This window comes from Hyperolius riggenbachi, chromosome 1 (assembly GCF_040937935.1).
Source record: "Hyperolius riggenbachi isolate aHypRig1 chromosome 1, aHypRig1.pri, whole genome shotgun sequence".
Taxonomy (NCBI): Eukaryota; Metazoa; Chordata; class Amphibia; order Anura; family Hyperoliidae; genus Hyperolius; species Hyperolius riggenbachi.
The window spans coordinates 285363919-285382655 of NC_090646.1; the positions used below are offsets into that span (position 1 = coordinate 285363919).

General features: G+C 40.0%; 1 protein-coding gene across 4 annotated transcripts in view; it reads left to right on the plus strand.

Annotated features, from left to right (window-relative positions):
- CSGALNACT1 (chondroitin sulfate N-acetylgalactosaminyltransferase 1) overlaps window positions 1–18737 on the plus strand; it is a 685316-nt gene that overhangs the window by 237477 nt on the left and 429102 nt on the right. The window contains exon 1 of one of the 4 annotated variants that reach the window (XM_068233670.1): window positions 2760–2809. The exons of 2 other annotated variants lie outside the window; for them this stretch is intronic. The gene's annotated coding sequence lies outside the window, so the exon portion shown is untranslated. Of the gene's footprint in view, window positions 1–2759; window positions 2810–16710; window positions 16776–18737 lie in introns of those variants that run through there. One more of the 4 variants, XM_068233671.1, reaches the window with a different exon arrangement.

The following is an 18737-nucleotide window of genomic DNA, read 5'->3' on the forward strand; positions in this document are numbered from 1 at the left end:
TGAATTCCCAATAGCTCTCTGACCTAATAGCATGATTGATAAAATTGTTGTTTTCCCTCAAGTGATGGATTGTAGTGCTATACACTGAAACACTTCCCCAAAAGAGGTGGTAGGAGTACATATTTCTTATAAAACACAATGATTTTTCACCTTGATAGATCAGTAGTCATATCATATACCGTAATGGTGTTTTTTATATAACCGTAATTTATAAAGGAAATGTTTTTTTAGTGGTGAAACTCTCATAATTCACAGATCCTAGCACCTGAGTTCTGACATCTTTATATAAGGGGTATGATTAAACGCCATTCTTAAATTGTGCTAGTCTCCAAAATGACACAGAAGGGGCTGTTTTTCAGAAAAGGAAACCTGCTCTAGGTATAAAAGGATGATGTTATGTTTTCAAAGCTCTCTAAGCTGTAATTCAAGTTGCAAAGAAATTTTGGCTCACTTGTTAAAAGCTAAGTTACAGCTTTCAGAATCAGATTTCGGTTTATGCTGTTGCAGTTTTCAGAGCTCTTCAGAATACTGTGTGATCACACTGTATGGTTTTTAAACACAAATACCGATTTACTGTTAGATCAGCATAAGTATATATTCTACTTTGTGTTTCCTCAGCAGACTGCACGCACTTAATCCATAGTCATATACCTCATCAACAAGCCCATATGCAATTCACTTTTTCTTTTGAGTGTTCTCCTAGGTGATCTATTCAAAACGTGTCATAAAAAGCCTCTTAAGCCACCAGCAAGCAAGAAAAGACTCATAATAATGTTGATAGTACATTTTCACCAACTTTTTGGATACTTTTTCAATTGTAAAGGAGTAAAGGAATACTATTGATACCCAAGTGTTCTAAAATGACAGTGTGCAAGTAATGTCTAAGTAGCTGTGTAAACATTTTCCTACTTGTCATGTTAAATATCAGAGGCAAAAACTGTAATTTATTGAGGGTAGGATTTAGCTATATTGGGACAAATCAATTGCAGAAGGGGCGTCTGCTTCAATGCACAGCCAGAGTTGCATATCAGACTACAGAAAGAAAATATCAAACATATCAAACTCTGAAAGCAAAAACAGTATGAAAAGCTGTGACAATTACAGTTACATTTCCTCTGTTCTCTTCAGACACTTCATTCAGAAACCCAGGACACAGGATCTGCAGCTGTTGGGAGCTCTCTCTCTCTGTCACACACACAGCTACACATAGAGTTAACTGATCAAGTGTGAGGGGAATTTCCCCTCTCATCATGGCTCAGTCAGCCGTCAGTTTTGGCGTCAGTAAAGTTTGAAAGTATTTTGCTAACCGTAAACAAAGAAGTTGCTACTAAAATGTATACACCAGTACTTAGCAGCACTTCCCAAACAATTCCTGTGTCAATTGAAAAAAAATTGTGAAGCGATAGTATTCCTTTAATAGTTATTTTAAAGATAATATGAAAATTATCACCTTGGAGATAACTTAGGAGAAAAGGTTGATTGGATATGGGCCCAGGACGTTTGGAACAATGTGTTCTGAATATATGAGGCTCAATTACGTTTTGGTGCCACTATCTGAGGACCAATTTTTGGTGAAACCAATACAGCATTTCATTAGAGGACCCTGATACCAGCTGTAAAGTATGGGGGTGGATATGTTGTAGTTTGGGGCTACTTTGGGAAATCTACCATCATACAGTGTGCTGTGAATTCTTCATTATATTTAAGGGTTTTTTCGTACAATAAGAAACCATCAGTCAGAAGATTGAACTCAGGAGGAATCAGGTGATCGGCAGCATCTCCAGACTCTCTTCTGTTCTCTGGCTGCGCATTTCTTCAGGACAGATATCGGCCCTTTGCCTTCTCTGTTGCCTGGCCTCTCCCCTAATTCAGCCTGCGCTCCCGGGTCGTCATCTGCTTCACCCGCCCACCAAAAAGGCCCTGATCCATGGCAGACTGGAAAGGTCCGGAACCATGCACTAGCAGAGCTGCATTCAAGTGGCTAAAGAGCCACCTATGGCTTGGAAGACGCAAATTCTGACAACTGGCCCCAATGCTCTAAACCAGCAGTAATTGCATGTAGAATAGGAGGGAAATTTAGGTTAAAAAAAATTGGGCCAAGATAGAGGGTAGAGGAATCCCCAAATACCTAATGGAGGTACGGCCCCCCTGAAAAGGGAAGTTTGTAATCAGATGGTCTACCTTAGCAGGGGTAGATTAATGTCTAGTGCAAAGGCTAGATCGTGTAATTGTTAAAGAATTCCTAAAGTGCCTAAGGTGGCAATCATTGTGAATGGGTGTTTGAGTCAAGCATCACTGTCCTGTGTTTTAGCCTTGCTTCAGTTTTCAAATGCAAATCACTAGCTGGAGAATATAAATTTGTCTATAAATATTATAATCGGCAGAAAAATACTAATCATTGAGAAGAATTTGCAGCACGTTTCCCTTCCTTATAAAATTTCCAGTCATTTCAGGTTATTGGAACTTTTATATACTGTATTTAGGGATCTGAAAATGCTGCTGTTTCCATTGAAATAACACTTTTCTACTGAAATGTTTTTGTCACTTTTAAAAATAGGCCTCTCTGAAGATAATGAATATCTTACTTTTGAAGGGTGAGTGGGAGCTGCAGGAAACTGTATGCTCCACCAAGAGACATGAGATTCATCTGTGCTGAAGTAAATGTAATTCTACTGGTATGCACTAGACTACTTCTGACTGTTTTGTTGTTGCCGTGACAACATTCTCTTATGACATCCCAATGAGTCATGCACATAAAAGTACATCGGGTATAGTTATTAAGCTTACTCCTCAAGTGTCATGCAGCCAGGTAAGGTTGACAAAGCTCTTTATTGTGGCTGAGTTAGCATTTGTTTGGATGACATCTAAGTTCTGTAGAGAGATTTGTAGGATTCTGCTAAATAGTTACCAGTCCTATTAACATGAATTAGGTGCAATTGAAATACAGTATGAAATACAAAAATACATTGCTTAGCAACTTTTCTTAGCAGCTTTGTGGTATTTGGGTACGATCATACTTTTCTCTGTTCAGGTCTCTGCTGTCCTAAAATCTCAGCATAACTAAACACCGTTAAAAAAAACGAAAACTGCTGATTCATTTGTAATGGCTATTAGAAGGTATTTTGTGACAGTTTGTTGTCAGCATTTTACATAGCTGGAAGAATTATAGTAATGGTATCATTGACTTTTCAGTGAAAATAACACCTTTGTGTTATGTGTTTGTTCATTACCGTCTTTCTGAGTTAGTATTTGCACTAGGTGGAGCAAGAATTAGCTTTACGATGTAATGTTTAGATATGAAACAAAGGTATTTGTAGCTCATCAGTCTCTCTGGTACCATCTAACTGACACATTTGTGTTTGCACATTTCCCAGCAAAAGTTATATTAGAAAAAATAGGCTTTTGAGATTTGGATAGTAAGTTTGCTTCCAGAACTGAATTGCCTAGCTTACAATCTTGTGGGTGAACACAAACAGACTTTCTCAGCTAACCAATTTTGAAGAGAGGGCTAGGGGGTGGTCAAGCATATCACATAATCTTGAAGGATTATTGCTGTGTCCTTTTTAATGAGTCACTTCCTCAAGTATCTGACTGTGCTTAATTATCAACATTTAAATGTATCCACCCAAATATACACTATTTTGCCAATGTTGTTGGGAAACCCTTCCAAATCATTGAATTAAGATGTTCTAATCACGTTTCTGGCTATTAGTGTATACATTCAAGCACCTAGGCATACAGAATACATCTACAAACATTTGTCAAAGAATGGGTTTCTCTAAGGAGCTCAGTGAATCCTAACATGGCACCATGATAACATGCTACCTGTGCACAAAGTCCATTTGTGAAATTCCCTTGTTACTAAATTTTTCACGGTCAGCTGTTAAGGGTATTATAAAATGTGTAAACAATTGGGAACCGCAGCAATTCAGCTACAAAGTTGTAGGCCATGTAAAATAACAGAGCAGGGTTAGCGCATACTGAGGCTCTCATTGCACAGAAATCACCAAGTTTTTGCAGAGTCAGTAGCTCCAGACCTCCAAACTTCACATTGCTGTCAGATTAGTCCATGGCTGAGCAGCTGCATCCAGAACCTTAAATCACCAAACGTTGGATACAATGGAGTAAAACACACGGTTATTGAACTTTAGAAGAGTGGACACCTGGTTTCTGGAGTGATGAATCATGCATCTCTGTGTGTCAATCCAATGGATGAATCTAGGTTTGGCAGATGCCAGGAGATCAGAACTTGTCTGACTGCATTGTGGTATGGGATTGTTTCAGGATACAAAGACATTTTGGACAATTTCATGCTCCCAACTTTGTGTTCCAACATAACTGCACATCTATGGATGGGTGATTTTGGTTTGGAGGAACTTTACTGGCCTCCACAGAGCCCCAACCTCAACCTGCCTGATAAAAAACCTTTGGGAAAAATAAGAGTGGTGGAGACTGCGAGCGCCTACTCGTGCAATGAGGCCTTTACCTCCCAATTAGTTTCAGAAGAATGGTCAAAAATGCACTCTCAAACCTTGTGGAAAATATTCCCAGAAGAGTTGAAGCTGGATAGCTGCAAAGGGTGGTCTAACTCCATGGTGAAACCTATAGATTAAGAATGGAATGTTATTAAAGTGCGTGTGTGTGTACAAAAGCAGGGCAGTCCCAAACTTTTGGCAATATTTTGTATTGCAGCCTTACAGTGGTCACATTGTGTTAATGCATCATTTTATCATATGTGGTCTGTCGCCATATTATGAGTTGGAACTACTTTTTACATTTTTAATAAATGATTCTAAGTTTTAAAGGACAACTGGAAGTGATAAGAATATGGAGGCAGCCATATTTACTTCCGGTTAAACAATACCAGTTACCTGGCAGTGACCAGCATGCAGCTAATCTTGTCAGATCTGACAATAATGTCAGGAACACCTGATCTGCATATGGTTGTTCAGGGTCTATGGCTAAAAGTGCAGTGGACTAGCAGGATAGCCAGGCAACTGGTATTGCTTATAAGAAAATAAATATGGCAGCCTCCATATCCCTCTCACTTCAGTTGTCCTTTAAGTCTAGAAACAACACCACAATAGTTCTGTAGATGTTTGCTGTGTCACACAAATCCAGAAAAAAAGGCTGAAGCAATAAGTAAGTTGTTTCAGTTTTAATAAGTCTAAGCAATCTGTGAATACTTTGTATTTGTTCTTTCTTTCTCAGTGGCCATTACACAAAACAAAGAACATCTATTTAAAAAAAAAAAAACTGAATGAAAACTGCCTGAAACAAGGCCTTACATTTCTTATTTGTGCTATTACCTACATAGGTACACAAAACATTCCGTGGTGACAGAACTGCAGCATGCATTCAAAGGGAACCTGAAGCGAGAGTTATATGGAGGATGCCATATTTATTTCCTTTTAAGCAATACCGGTTGCTTAAAGTTAAACTGAAGTGATAAGAAAATGATGGCTGCCATGTGTATTTCCTTTTAAACCATACTAATTGCCTGACAGCCCCGCTAATGTATTTGGCTGCTGTAGGCCTTAAACCCACTAGCAGCCTTTTCTAAGCGCTAGTGATTTGAAAGAGCTCTTGCTTATGTAATGCTATGGGGGATTTTTATAAAATCACATCACTCAAGTGGGATCACACCCATAGCATTACATTAGCAAGCGCTTTGCAAATCACAACTGCTTAGTAACGGCTTAGTAGTGTACTGCTAGTGGGTTCCAGGCCTTAGTGTCTGAATAACACCACAAACAAGCATGCAGCCAATCTTGTCAGAGCTGACAATAATGTCAGAAACACCTAATTTGCTGCATGCTTGTTCAGGGTCTGTGGCTAAAGTATTAGAGCCACAGGATCAACAGGACAGCAGGCAACTGCTATTGCTTAAAATGAAATAAATATGGCAGCCTCCATATCCCTCTTCCTTCAGTTGTCCTTTAAAGTTGGACATTTTTAGAGTTCTGCTTTGGCGTTTTTCATCGCAGGTATGGCTTCACTATCTGATTAAAGCAGCAGCAAGTAAACTGTCCACATATTTTTGTGTAACCTCTGTGTGAACTGTGCTTAGAAAATACCTCCCTGTTTTACTAAAATGCTTTTTGTTTTCCATTTTGTGAAGAGGGCTTTTTGGTACATTGTAGCCCCTTACACACGCCATTGATTTCTGGTTCACCATGAGCTTGCTGGGTAGTCTTATCACAAAAAGTAGTCACCCGAAGTTTGTTGTTGAAGAGAACAAGGGCTTATTCACACTTTGAGCTGTCAAATGTACTGCTTTTCTCCTAAACAAGGCATCTGCACCACTATGCCTTATCTTTATCAAACCAAACTTTCCTCAACTTCACGCCATCTCTGTTATACTCTACATACCTTAACCACTTAGCAACGTCTGCCACGCTTTTCTACATCCTTGTTTATAAACACATGTAAATACTTGGTTCTGTTTTCTATTTTTAGAAAACAGTTAGTATAGCACCATCTTGTGGTCAAAAAGTAAAACTACTTCCAAATACACCATTATACACTTACCATAGAAAAATTAAATACATTTTCATAATTTTAACTCCTTAACCCCTAATCCAAAATAAAAAATTATCACCATACGTTGTACTAGGGACACAATTTAAACATTGTAATAACCGGGACAAATGGGCAAATAAAATGTGCTTGTTTTAACTACAATAGCACATTTTATTTTTAAACTACAATGGCTGAAAGCTGAGAAATTGTGATTTTTTTTTTTTCATTTTTTTCTTCTTCTTGACTGTCAAATGCATATAAAATAATATAATTCTTACCATAAAGAACTGCCCAAAGAAAGCCTAGTTTGCCCCGCAAAAAATATTGTATAGATCATTACAGTGTGATAATTAATGATAAAGTTATTACCGAATGAATGGGAAGAGCTTTTGAAGGGGGAAAAAAACTGTGGTAGAGAAGTGGTTAATAACATTGGTTTGCTAGTGCACATTGTCATCCCATCATGCTAACCAGAGCTGGAGAACTGCTGACTTTTTACAGGGGACTGCCATCTTGATTTTTGCAAATTCTGAACATGGCCTTGCATATGTTCCTAAAAGGCACTTGCTCCATATACTGAAGAGTTGTCTGTCTCCGAGCTCCACTTAGAGGACTGTGCTTACAGTGGAGAATAAGATGTTAATAATTCAGGGTTGATGAAAATTTTGCGGTACTGTTGCAACTTTAAGGAACCTGAAAATGGACCACTCAAAAGGAGTAGCTGTGAAGAAAATGTGCACTCACTCATTTATTTGCATTTCGAGGTGAAGCAAAAGGTGAAGCTGTTAACTTCCACAGCTCTTCTAAGACTCCGCAGTGAAAAAGATGAATATCCACTGGAAACAGTGTGAGATGTTCAAAGAAAAGTTGTGAAATTGCCTTTCTGAGGGAAATTTGCATAGCTTTGAATAGCAAAAGTGTCCTTGAGTGCAGGTGGCCTGAATTATAAAACACAACAGACACCCAGTGGAAAATTGAAAGTGTATTTTCTACTATTATATTGTCTGGGAAACTTTTCCAGAGGAAGCAGGAAGTGAAACACAGAGGTAAGACCTGTTTTGTGAAAATCTCAGAAGGTTGAGCAACTTGTACCTTTTAGAGGTTTAGAATGAAGCACAGCGCTTGTCTTATCAGGGGCCTGGCATCTGGAATAGGAAATGTTTGCTGGCTCTGTCCCAGAGGTGAGAATCACAGTTAAGGCATGTGAGTCACGTATCTAGTTTGAGCCCGATGAGCCCTTTTTCTGGCACATTATACTTTCTGTAAGCAACTCTTGTTCCCTTGGTTTTTTTTAAGGTCACTGCAGTTTCACCTTAAAGGAAAGCTGAAGCAAGAGACATATGGAAGCTGCCATCTTTATTTTCTTTTAAGCAGTGCCAGTTACCTGGTTTTCCTGCTGATTCTCTTCCTCTAATCATTTTAGCCATAGCCCCTGAACAAGCATGCAGCAGATCAGGTGTTATTGTCAGATCTGATAAGATTAGCTGCATGCGTGTCTGGTGTTATTCAGACACTACTGCAGCCAAATAGATCAACAGGGATGTCAGGCAACTGGTATTGTTTATAAGGAAATAAATATGGCTCTCCATATTCTTCTCACATCAGTTGTCCTTTAGTGCATTACGAGGGACAGTTTACAGATCTTATGATCTTTATGTTTTCTGTATTTATATAGCACCAGTGTTTCACACTGTTGATTACAGAGTGCATATATTCATTCTCCAAGCTGTTTTTGTCCCTATTACTATTAACTATTGGTCACATATTACTTTACTTACTAGTGTGTTTTGACAAACCAGTATATAAGCACATATGAAGAGAACATTCAGAGCCAATGGTACATTGGGTGCTCATTATGTGATTCCCAGCTATCACTGGGGTGCACACAATGACTGCAGTGATGATTACCAGCTAATAGCTAATGTAAAGAACATACAGAGATATGGTATAAATATTACATTGCGCACTATGGTGTGAGTTTGTTTGAAAACCTTTTTCTTCTTAAATTCAATATCATTGAATTTAAGTCGACCTTTACCACTGGGTACATTGGTGCAAATTATGTAACTGAATAGTACATACATTACTATTCATTATACAGTTTTGAAGCCATTGGTTGGTAAAAGTGCCAGTGTCTCACAGACAATGGATACTATACAAGCTATACAAAGTAATGCTTTCCAAGCAAAAAGTAATGGCGAGAGGGGATTATAAAGCATGCCGTCCACTGCAAATCGCTCTGCAAAGGTTATGAGTCCGAAATTTAGGTTTGACTTGAGTACCAGTAGACCCCCTATACTTTTATTTAGTGAGTCAGTCCTAAATTTCTAGACTAGACTAGTCAAGTACCATATATATGGTAAAAAAAAAATCCAACAAAAGTTTAACAAATCCAGATAAAAATAAACATTTACCCACAATGTATTGTATGAAACGGCACTATAATCCAACGATTCTGCAGGAGCACAATACCATAACTGGAGACAGTTATGGGGTATAAATAGTAGCTGACATAATAAGCCCTGAAACAAAAGCAGGTCTGCAGTTGAGGGAAAATCCCTAACCAATGGGTGCCTGAAAGGGGTGCCAATCAAACCAAGGGGTCCATATTTCTTCCTGATTGGTAATTGAAAACATAATCTATTCTAGTAAGCCTATTTTATGTGGTTATGTATAAGAGCAGGGGTATCAATGGAGGGGCACCTCTATTCCTTAGGTATGAGCACTCTTACTATGTTGTACAATGCAAAAAAATTGAATTCTGATGCTTTGAAAGGGTCTGAAATTTGATGTGGAAGAGTGCCTTCCAAGGTTTATTGGTTAGCTGAGTTTTCCTGACTTCAGAGGCCAATCCAAAGCAATCTCTCAACATTTTTGGATACAGGGCAAAACCAGCAGAAGTGGGATTGGTCATCTGATTACAACCTCTAAAGTTATCTAACAGCAAATGTTCCCAAATGGTGAAAGATTCCTGTACCAATAATAAAGGATTTTATACTCTCTGTGATAGAGCAGTTTATAGAGGACTTGGCTAACCCCAAAAATATATAACCCCACTCTTCCAAGGTCCATACTGTACATGGCCTGTTCACAGTTCTACGTTGTAACTGAATGCGTTATTCTAACTCGCTGCATGCAGGCTTTCTATTAAAGTCTATGTCCAGTTTCCATTGCAGTTCACACTCATTATAATCCATGCATTATGCAATGCACCATTGTGAATCCAGCCTACCTGGGCGTGTGGCAGACCCTTTACCCATGGTGGTCTATTTTATGTTTTTTTGTACAGAGATAATTTGAAAAGCACATGATTGGGAGTTCAAATACAAATGTAAAAAAAAAAAGTGTTTAAAAACTGAAGAACTTTGTGCTACAAGGCGAGACTGGAAGAAAGTTAGTTAATGATGAAATTCATATCAACAGTAAGAAGTGGAGGAGTTAATTAGAGTTCTAATTAATCTCTAATAAAAAATTAATTAGGAATTACCTAGCTGAATAAGTCTCTTGCCACATGGGGAATTCACCAGTCATTGACAGGATTGCCAGCAGAAAACCACCCGAATACACTTCTGATAGTGAGTGCAGTGTTGCTAGCAGTGTAGCGGTTCTCTGATTTGTCACTAGACAGATGCTGCTAACGCTGTTGCTAGTTCTGGAGTGGTGAATCATTCCACATCAGAGCTGCTGTCAAAGTACATCATCTATGCACAAGTCATACGTTATCCCACACTTTCTTTTTTTTTTTTTTTTTTTTAGAGATGCATTGCTCAAGGTAATGGTACCCATACACGGTACAATAAAAACTTTCAATTTTCGATCAAGAAAAACGAACGAAAATACCATTTTTTCTATAAAAATACGATCAGACATGTTGGAAAAATCTTTGGGGTCGATTCATAAAGCATTACCGCATGCGGTAATGCTGAAAACAGCAGACTTTACTGAGCACTTTGCAAAATGCTAATTCATAAAAGCTGTTACTGCATGAAAAGCTGAAATTCCTAAGCAGTGAGGTAAATTACCAACTTGTGCTGTAAACACCTCCAACACGTGTCGGTAAATGTCAATTCATAAAGATCAAAGCAGGTGGTAAAGGCACGGATAATACCGCCTGCTTTGAAGAGGTGATAAGAGAGCGATAAGAGCAAAGTTAATGGAGACAGATCTCCAAGGCAGCAGCGGTGAGAGCGGAACAAACAAGCTTCCCCTGAATACCTTAGGCTGTGTTTTTAGCCTCTTGGACATCTGTTTTCAGATATGTATTTAACATCAGAAAGCCTGCATGTGTCAAATTTCCTGAAGTTCTTCTAAGCTGTGGCAATTAAATAGATTGTTTAGAAAGACTAAAGACCGATTCAGAGCAGATTCTGGGCAAGCAGAGGCAGTATAACAAAAAATGCACATCTAAAGGGAAGTTGGGGATGCCTCTTTTATTGTAATGCTGTCTCTGCATGGAGAACAGCAAATGTATCAACTCAGCCAGCTACTCTTCTCATGTTACAGACAGTTCGGTAAAAGAGCCAGTCCACACTAGGTCCGGAAACGTATCCGTGGCTGCGTTTTTCAAACCTGATGAAAAACGGAGTCCCGGATACTAATGTTGAAAATAGCAGCCAGCCTCACCCAAGTAAAAAACGGATCTGTCTGCGTTTGCGGGGATCCGTTTTCAAAACCTGAACGGAAGGTCCGGATCTGCTGCATTTTCACGCAACGGATCAGGACCACGGATACACGCAGGGGTAGTGAAAGTAATGAGAAAACGCATCTCCAGCTCCACAGGCAAAAAACGGATGTTAAAACGGATAGCCTGAGCTTTATGATTGGCCCAAAAAAATCTTTCCACTCCTTCCTAATGATGGAGACGTTTTCTGTCAGGGAAAAACCTGAACGGAAACTGATGCAAAACTGATGCACTTTCATCAGTTTGCAGTACGGTGGGTACTTCCCCTGATCCGGACTGCAGTGTCCGTCCTGCAACCGGGTCTAGTGTGGACCCACTCAAACAACGCATTTCTACCGCACCTGTGAAGATTTTTATGAATTAGCACACAAAAGTCTAAAATACAGATTGCAGAATTTTCCCGACCAGATTTTTTTACCGCAAGGCCTTTTATGAATTGACCCCTTTATATTCGATGTAACGGAATAATCAAACTAAATTAACGAATAAAAAAAATTGAAAAACTGTACCATATATGGGTACCTTTACAGTGGGGTGATTGACTATACTACCTTCTTCAAATCGGTCAAGATAATATATGGCAAACCAGCACCACAGTTGTATTTTCAACTTTTATTCAGACAAGATGGACAACCGTTGTGCTGCAGCTGCTAGAACACTACTCATGGCCTTGAAGTGGGTACATAATATACGTGGTTTTGGAGGCAGGATAGACTTAACCACTTTAGGATCTCTGGTACTCATATCTACGCCCCTTTAAACTTCATGTGCGGATCAGGGGGGTAGATATGCATACTGCTATGTTACCGTTGCATTCACGATCCCCGCACTTTTTTCCGTCGATCCACCGTTGCAGCCCCCTCCATCTGTGTTCAGGATGTGAGATTCTTTTTATTCTCAATCCCGATCACTGTTCCGTGTCTCCGGAGAGCTTGAAAACGTCAGAGACATGGTCTCAGTAGCACCATCTTGTGGTCAAAAAGTAAAATACACCTAATTATACCAGTAATCTGTTTTACATAGAAAATGTATTATTATAAAACACTTGTTAAAAGAAATGAAAAAAATTACATCATTTAATTTTTTTTTTACATAAATAGTTACCTTAGGGACTTTTCTAATATGGATGTCATGAGAGTGTATCACTGTTAATTTTGCAAAAAAAGGTATTGTAATAAGTGAAACAGTATTAAAAATCCCTAAATGGAAAAATGCTCCTTTATTTCCAGATAAAATATTATCACCATACATTGTACTAGGGGCGCAATTTAAACGTTGTAATAACTGGGACACATGGGCAAATAAAACGTGTGGGTTTTATGTATTGAAGCACGTTTTATTTTAAAACTATAATGGCTGAAAACTGAGAAATAATCATTTTTTCTTTTTTTCCTTATTATTCCCTTTACAATGCATATAAAATAAAATAATTCATAGCAAAAACTACCACCCAAAGAAAGCCTAATTTGTGACGAAAAAAACAATATATAGATCATTTCAGTGTGATAAGTAACAATAAAGTTGTCGCTGAATAAATGGGAGGAGCGCTAAAATGTGAACGTTGTTTTGGTTTTTAACCACTTCGGTGCCAGCACCTTCTGCCCCCTTAATGACCAGAGGGTGCTGGTACAGCAAATCGCCCGCTAAAATCTGCCGCTCCTGATGGTCACGCCGTTCTGTCCCAGCCGCAGGCTGCTTTCTCTGCCGTCGCTATGATGGCAGAGCGCTGTGCGCCGGTCAGGAGCTGCTTTCATTGGCTCCTGACCCTGTCACTCGATGTAAGCCAATGGGAACGGCTTACAGGAATGACAGGGCCAGGAGCCAATGAAAACGGCTCCTGCCCGGCTCACAGTGCTCTGCCGTCATAGAGGCGGCAGGGCAGCACATTGCTGCGGGGACAGAGCGGCGGGGACGGGCGGGGGCGCGTGGTGAATGGGACGTAGAGTTTAGGTCCGGTCAGAACCACAGCGCCACCAGCCCGCCGTAGATTTAAACTGCGTCGGTCCGCAGGTAGTTAAGGGAAAAAACCTGTGATCCTGAAGTGGTTAAATGCCCTAAAGAAGAAACTGAAGGGTTTCAATACATTGGCTATATTATGTTACCTGTTTGAATAGAAGTTAAAAATATTACACAGGTATCTGATTACTATACTCTCTCAAGGTGAGGGTAACCTCTCTTTAACTTTGAGGCTACAGAAGCATTGCAGACCTTGAGAAGCAAAAATGCCCTTCTCATCTTTTTCTTCTCTATCATGCTAAATATGCATGTAAAATACAAATACCCTCCTCCCAACTGCGTGCATGAAATAGAGGTGCAGTGAAAAAAGGGCGCAGGATATAGCAGAATTTCTTATTTTACAATAAGTACAAAAATATCGGTTTACAAATAAATTTCGTTTTAAATTATCACTTTGTGTAAAATACATTTTTAACGATTGTTATTATTCCAGAGACGCAATTTTTATGTTTAACCATGTTTCCATTTAGCAGAAACTATCAATAACATGTTACTTACATTACTACTAAACCTAACCCTACTCTCACACAGAACTCTCCCTCTACTTCTCCCTAACCCTTAGACCCCCCTGGTGGTGCCTAAACCTAAGACTCCCATGGTGGTGCCTAAACCTAAGACTCCCATGCTGGTGCCTAAACCTAAGACTCCCATGGTGGTGCCTAAACCTAGTGCCTAAACCTAAGACTCCCATGGTGGTGCCTAAACCTAAGACTCCCATGTTTGTGCCTAAACCTAAGACTCCCATAGTGGTGCCTAAACCTAAGACTCCCATGGTGGTGACTAAACCTAAGACCCCCTGGTGGTGCTTAACCCTAACCACCCCTCATGGTGCCTAACCCTAAGACCCCCCTGGTGGTGCCTAACCCATGGCGGCGTGGGAGCGATCCGTGCAGATGGGGCTGGAGGAAGCCCCAGGTATGTATAAATCTTTGCATATAGTTAGTCTCTGGCTTTCTTTAAGTTGATGGTAGCAGAGACCAGCAGAGTGGAATAGTTGAAGCAGGAGCAGGTTGTCAAACGGATAACAAAAAAGCAAGAAAAGGTAGCGGCATAGGTCACAGTCAGCTATGGGTGATAGGTGAGCACTAGGCAGCTGTTGGGTCAGACAGGCAGAGGTAGACCCAAGACTGTTAGAGACTATAGGCTTATCCAAAGTCAGGACAAGCCTAGGTTAGAAACTTATGATCAAGTAGGCCAAGGTTAAAAACCTATGATTAATTCTTGACAGGCAGAGGTCGGCAACAAATCACTATGGAGCACCAAAAACAAGTAGGGTTAAATGGAACCTAAACTGAGAGGGACATGTATTTTTCCTTATAAAATAATACCAGTCGCCTGACTCTCCTGCTTATCCTGTGTCTCTAAGGCCTCTTTTTCACGAACTGTTGAGCTGTGTGCTCAGCAAGCAGTTGCCAGGCGGCAATGAGTAGTTACCAGGCAGCAACAAGCAGTTACCAGGCAGCAACAAGCAGTTACCAGGCAGCAGTGAGCAGTTGTGAGAGTTTGAGAGGCATTTCACTGCCTAGAGACAGTTCGTGGAAAAGAGGCCTTATACTTTCAGCCACAGCCCCTGATTAAGCATGCAGATCAGGTGCTCTGACTAAAGTCAGACTGAATTAGCTGCATGCTTGTTTCAGGTGTGTGATTCAGCCACTATTGCAGCAAAGAGATCAGCAGGACTACCAGGCAACTGGTATTGTTTAAAAGGAAACATCCATATCCTTCTCAGTTTAGGTCCCCTTTAAGCAAGCCAAGTTCAAACACAAGATATCTGGATACAGGTTAAACTCAAGTTATAAGACAATTTTAGCTCAGAACATACATAAATATGTATACTCCAACAAAGCTGCATGCTATGGCATGCACACCTATGGACACTCATAACCCTAGATGCACCTGATTAGTGATAAAACCGTGATAGGAGCTGAAATCATGTAGATGAATGCCAGGCTTTTCCAGCACGTGAGGACTGCAGCTAGTGAAAGAGCAATTGTGTTTTTCTTTGCTTACAATCCTGTTGCTAGGCAGAGAATCACTCCAGCCTAAGGGAATGTGTATGGGCTAATTACAGGATATTTGCATTTGTAATTACAAGTACTGTAATTTTTACATACAGAGACATGTCGGGGGTAATTTATTAAGCTGAAGGAGAGCTTGGCACAAGCCATCAGCTTAGTGTTGATGCAATTGCCTAAGAAGCAGGTGAGGTGTAGCAATATACGGAAGCAGGGAGCTGCAGCATTGTTGTGTATATCATGAGTGGCACCTGACTGGTAAATTATCCCCTGTGGAGCTCCAATAAAATAATTAAGGAATCAGTGAATATGTGTGTATGTATCTCTATTCATCGCCAGCCAACGGACTGCTCATCTGGCAGCCCTCATGCACATGCACAAACAAATATGCCTTGCTCACAACATTATTTAAGAAACATTTATTTTTTGTTACATTAGGACACAACCTGTCCCTGCTTTCCACCAATACTTCTTATCCCATTGCCCCTAGTCCCCATGTGGGTTGGTAGCCCTCCAAATCATTCACATCCTAAAAGCATCACAACCTGAGCGATATCAGCCCAGGATCAATGATCTCTTCAGATACTCAGGGGAGTTGATAGTTTCCCTCTAAATTCTTTTACTGGAGTAAAATGTAAAGGAGTATCACATTCAGTACTCAACTAATTTGATGTTACACTAAGGGCCCTTTTACACTTAATCAGTTGGTATGCGTTAGTACGCGTTTTTTCCATAGCAGTGCATTGTTAAAAAGATTTCAGTTAAAACGCGTTAAAGGGAAGGTCCAAGCAAAAAAAAAAATGAGATTCACTTACCTGGGGCTTCTACCAGCCCCATGTAGCCATCCTGTGCCCTTGTAGTCACTCACTGCTGCTCCAGTCCCCCGCTGGCAGCTTTCTGACCTCGGAGGTCAGGGCCACATTGCATACATTTTTACGCATTCCAGCTAGTGCAGGAACAAAAATTTACGTGTTTCACCACTAACGCGTAAAAATGTATGTGTTAATGTTCCTGCACTAGCGGGAATGTGTAAAAATGTACGCAATTCGGCCCTGACCTCCGAGGTCAGAAAGCTGCCAGCGGGGGACTGGAGCAGCAGTGAGTGACTACGAGGGAACAGGATGGCTGCATGGGGCTGGTAGAAGCCCCAGGTAAGTGAATCTCATTTTTTTTTTTTTGCTTGGACCTTCCCTTTAAGTGTAAACTGTGCCATAGGAAAACATGGGACTTTGAAAATCAGTTTTCTTTCAGTTTTAACTGAGAGCAACTGATCAAGTGTAAAAGGGGCCTAACACAACTATAATTGTCTTACTATGTATTTAAACGCCCTTCTACCAACCCACCTCACCCCATGGGTGGTGGAATGTATCTTCCTCCACTTCAAATCCTCTGTCTAGGATTCGCTCTTTTGAACAAAGAATTCTGATGGGGTTTCTGGTATCAGTTGGAGCCATTCTGTCATCTTCGGAGTCACAGCCTCGGAGTCACAGCCTAAGTGCTCCTGCCTTCACTTTCCACATCCCTTCTAGTTCCTCTTTAAGGTACTGCTACTTGTCCAATTCCGCCTACGCTAACTTGTACACTTACTCAAAAATACTCGTCCAACAGGATCCTACTATAAGGTCTCAGCTGAGAATCCAGAGGAAATGCGCTGCTGACTAGGTAGATTAAATGTAATGTATTTGACATCCATTATTAAAGGGGCACAGACAAAAGCCTCTGAGCACTTACATAGGATGAAAGGAATATACTGCTGCACTCCACCGAGAGGCAGAGCTGGACCTATAGCAGCCCAAACCAGTAAACTTAAAGAACAGAGGAAGGTCCGCTGTAAAACTTTTTAATGCTGTGAAATTTGCTATGATTAAGAACCGACCCTGGTCCGAAACATGTCAGCAGTTTGTCCTTATTGCTGTTCTGGGATAAGTCCCAAATAAACCTTTCAGAGACATTGAAGCAGACCTTCCTCTGTTCTTTACACTTACACAGGACTAAGAATACATTTATGGAGTTAAGTTTTAATCTTTGGTTAAGAAGTTTTCCACCACCTGCCATTTTTATGTCTGCCAACTCTGCACCATTTTCAAACAGTGCCAGGATATCATTCTAAATTGCAATATTGCAATTAACGCTTTCCTACTTTCCTTCAGTGTTCTAGGTATGTGGTATGAGGATATCTCGCCACAAAATCATACTTATTTTTTTTTTTTTTTACATGTGAGCATTATAATTATGATTCATATACCATATTAATTGTTGAGAAGACTTTAAAATAGAAGCAGTCATTTGACTGGTTAATAGGCACAGCTTTAGTTGTGCTGCAATTTATAAACAAATCCCAGTGTCTTGAGAAATGTGCCAATGTTATCAATTTAATAAAGGCACTTCTTTATAGGCTTGTAAATTGTTTGACTTCTGGTCTTTCTTTCACTACCACACTGTTGTGAAGACCTGTGTGAAGCAATGTTTTCCAAATACCTATAAACGTGCAGGCCAAAAACCTTAATTACCTGCCAACTTTTATGGCTGAAGCTTCTCGGCAAGAGATATCTTCAGGCTTTGCCTTTCAGCAACCTGTGTTTGTTTACCTAGCCGAAGACAATCATTTTAGAAGAATCATATAACAGGTAATGGACCTAAAAATACACTGAAAGAACTTAACTTCAAGGTGACCCGTATTTGTGTTATTTTTTTCTTTCATTTCAGGGTACTTCTTAAAAGCTGGGAAAAAATACTATAAGAATTTTAACTTATAATTTAATTATAACCGTATTATTTGATTTATAATGATTGTAACCGTATTTTTCGGACTATAAGATGCTTCTGACCATAAGACGCACCTAGGTTTAGAGGACACCAAGGGAAAAAAATATATAATAAACCTGGTGCATCCATGGTGAAGGGGCATTTTGTGGATTATGCCCCCTTTGTACCTCATGCCCCCTTGTACCTCTTGTCTCCCTGTGTCCTCCTCTTTGCTCCTTGTGTCCTCCTCTATGCCCCTTTGTGTCTCTCTTGTGTCCTCGCCTATGCCCCCTGTGTCCTCCATTTGTCCCCTCTGTGTCATCCTCTGCATGGGCATAATACAGGGAGTCCCCGACATTGCGGTGGGTTGGAGGCTCGTATTGGCAGACGTTCAAGTCAGGAATTTGGACTAAAAGACCCCCAAAAGTGGGGAAAAAAGTGAGTCTTATAGTTCAAAAAATACAGTAATTGTTTAACCATGGAAAAACCTTAAGTAAATTTTGCTGTGAGAATGGAGCACAGAGGCATGTATTCGTGACATCCACAAACTCCTTACACTTCTTCTCAGACTCCCACTGGTAGCCATGAGCCCCTTTAGTAGTATCCGACTAGTGGCTTGTAAGATTTTTGAATTAGCTCCAAAGAGATGCCCAAAACATACTCAAAGAAAAGGTATACTTTATTGTAGAATTAGGGGTTCAATAAAATACTGATGAAATTAAAACACCAGTAGCAATAAAAAGTATCACGTGTGTTGG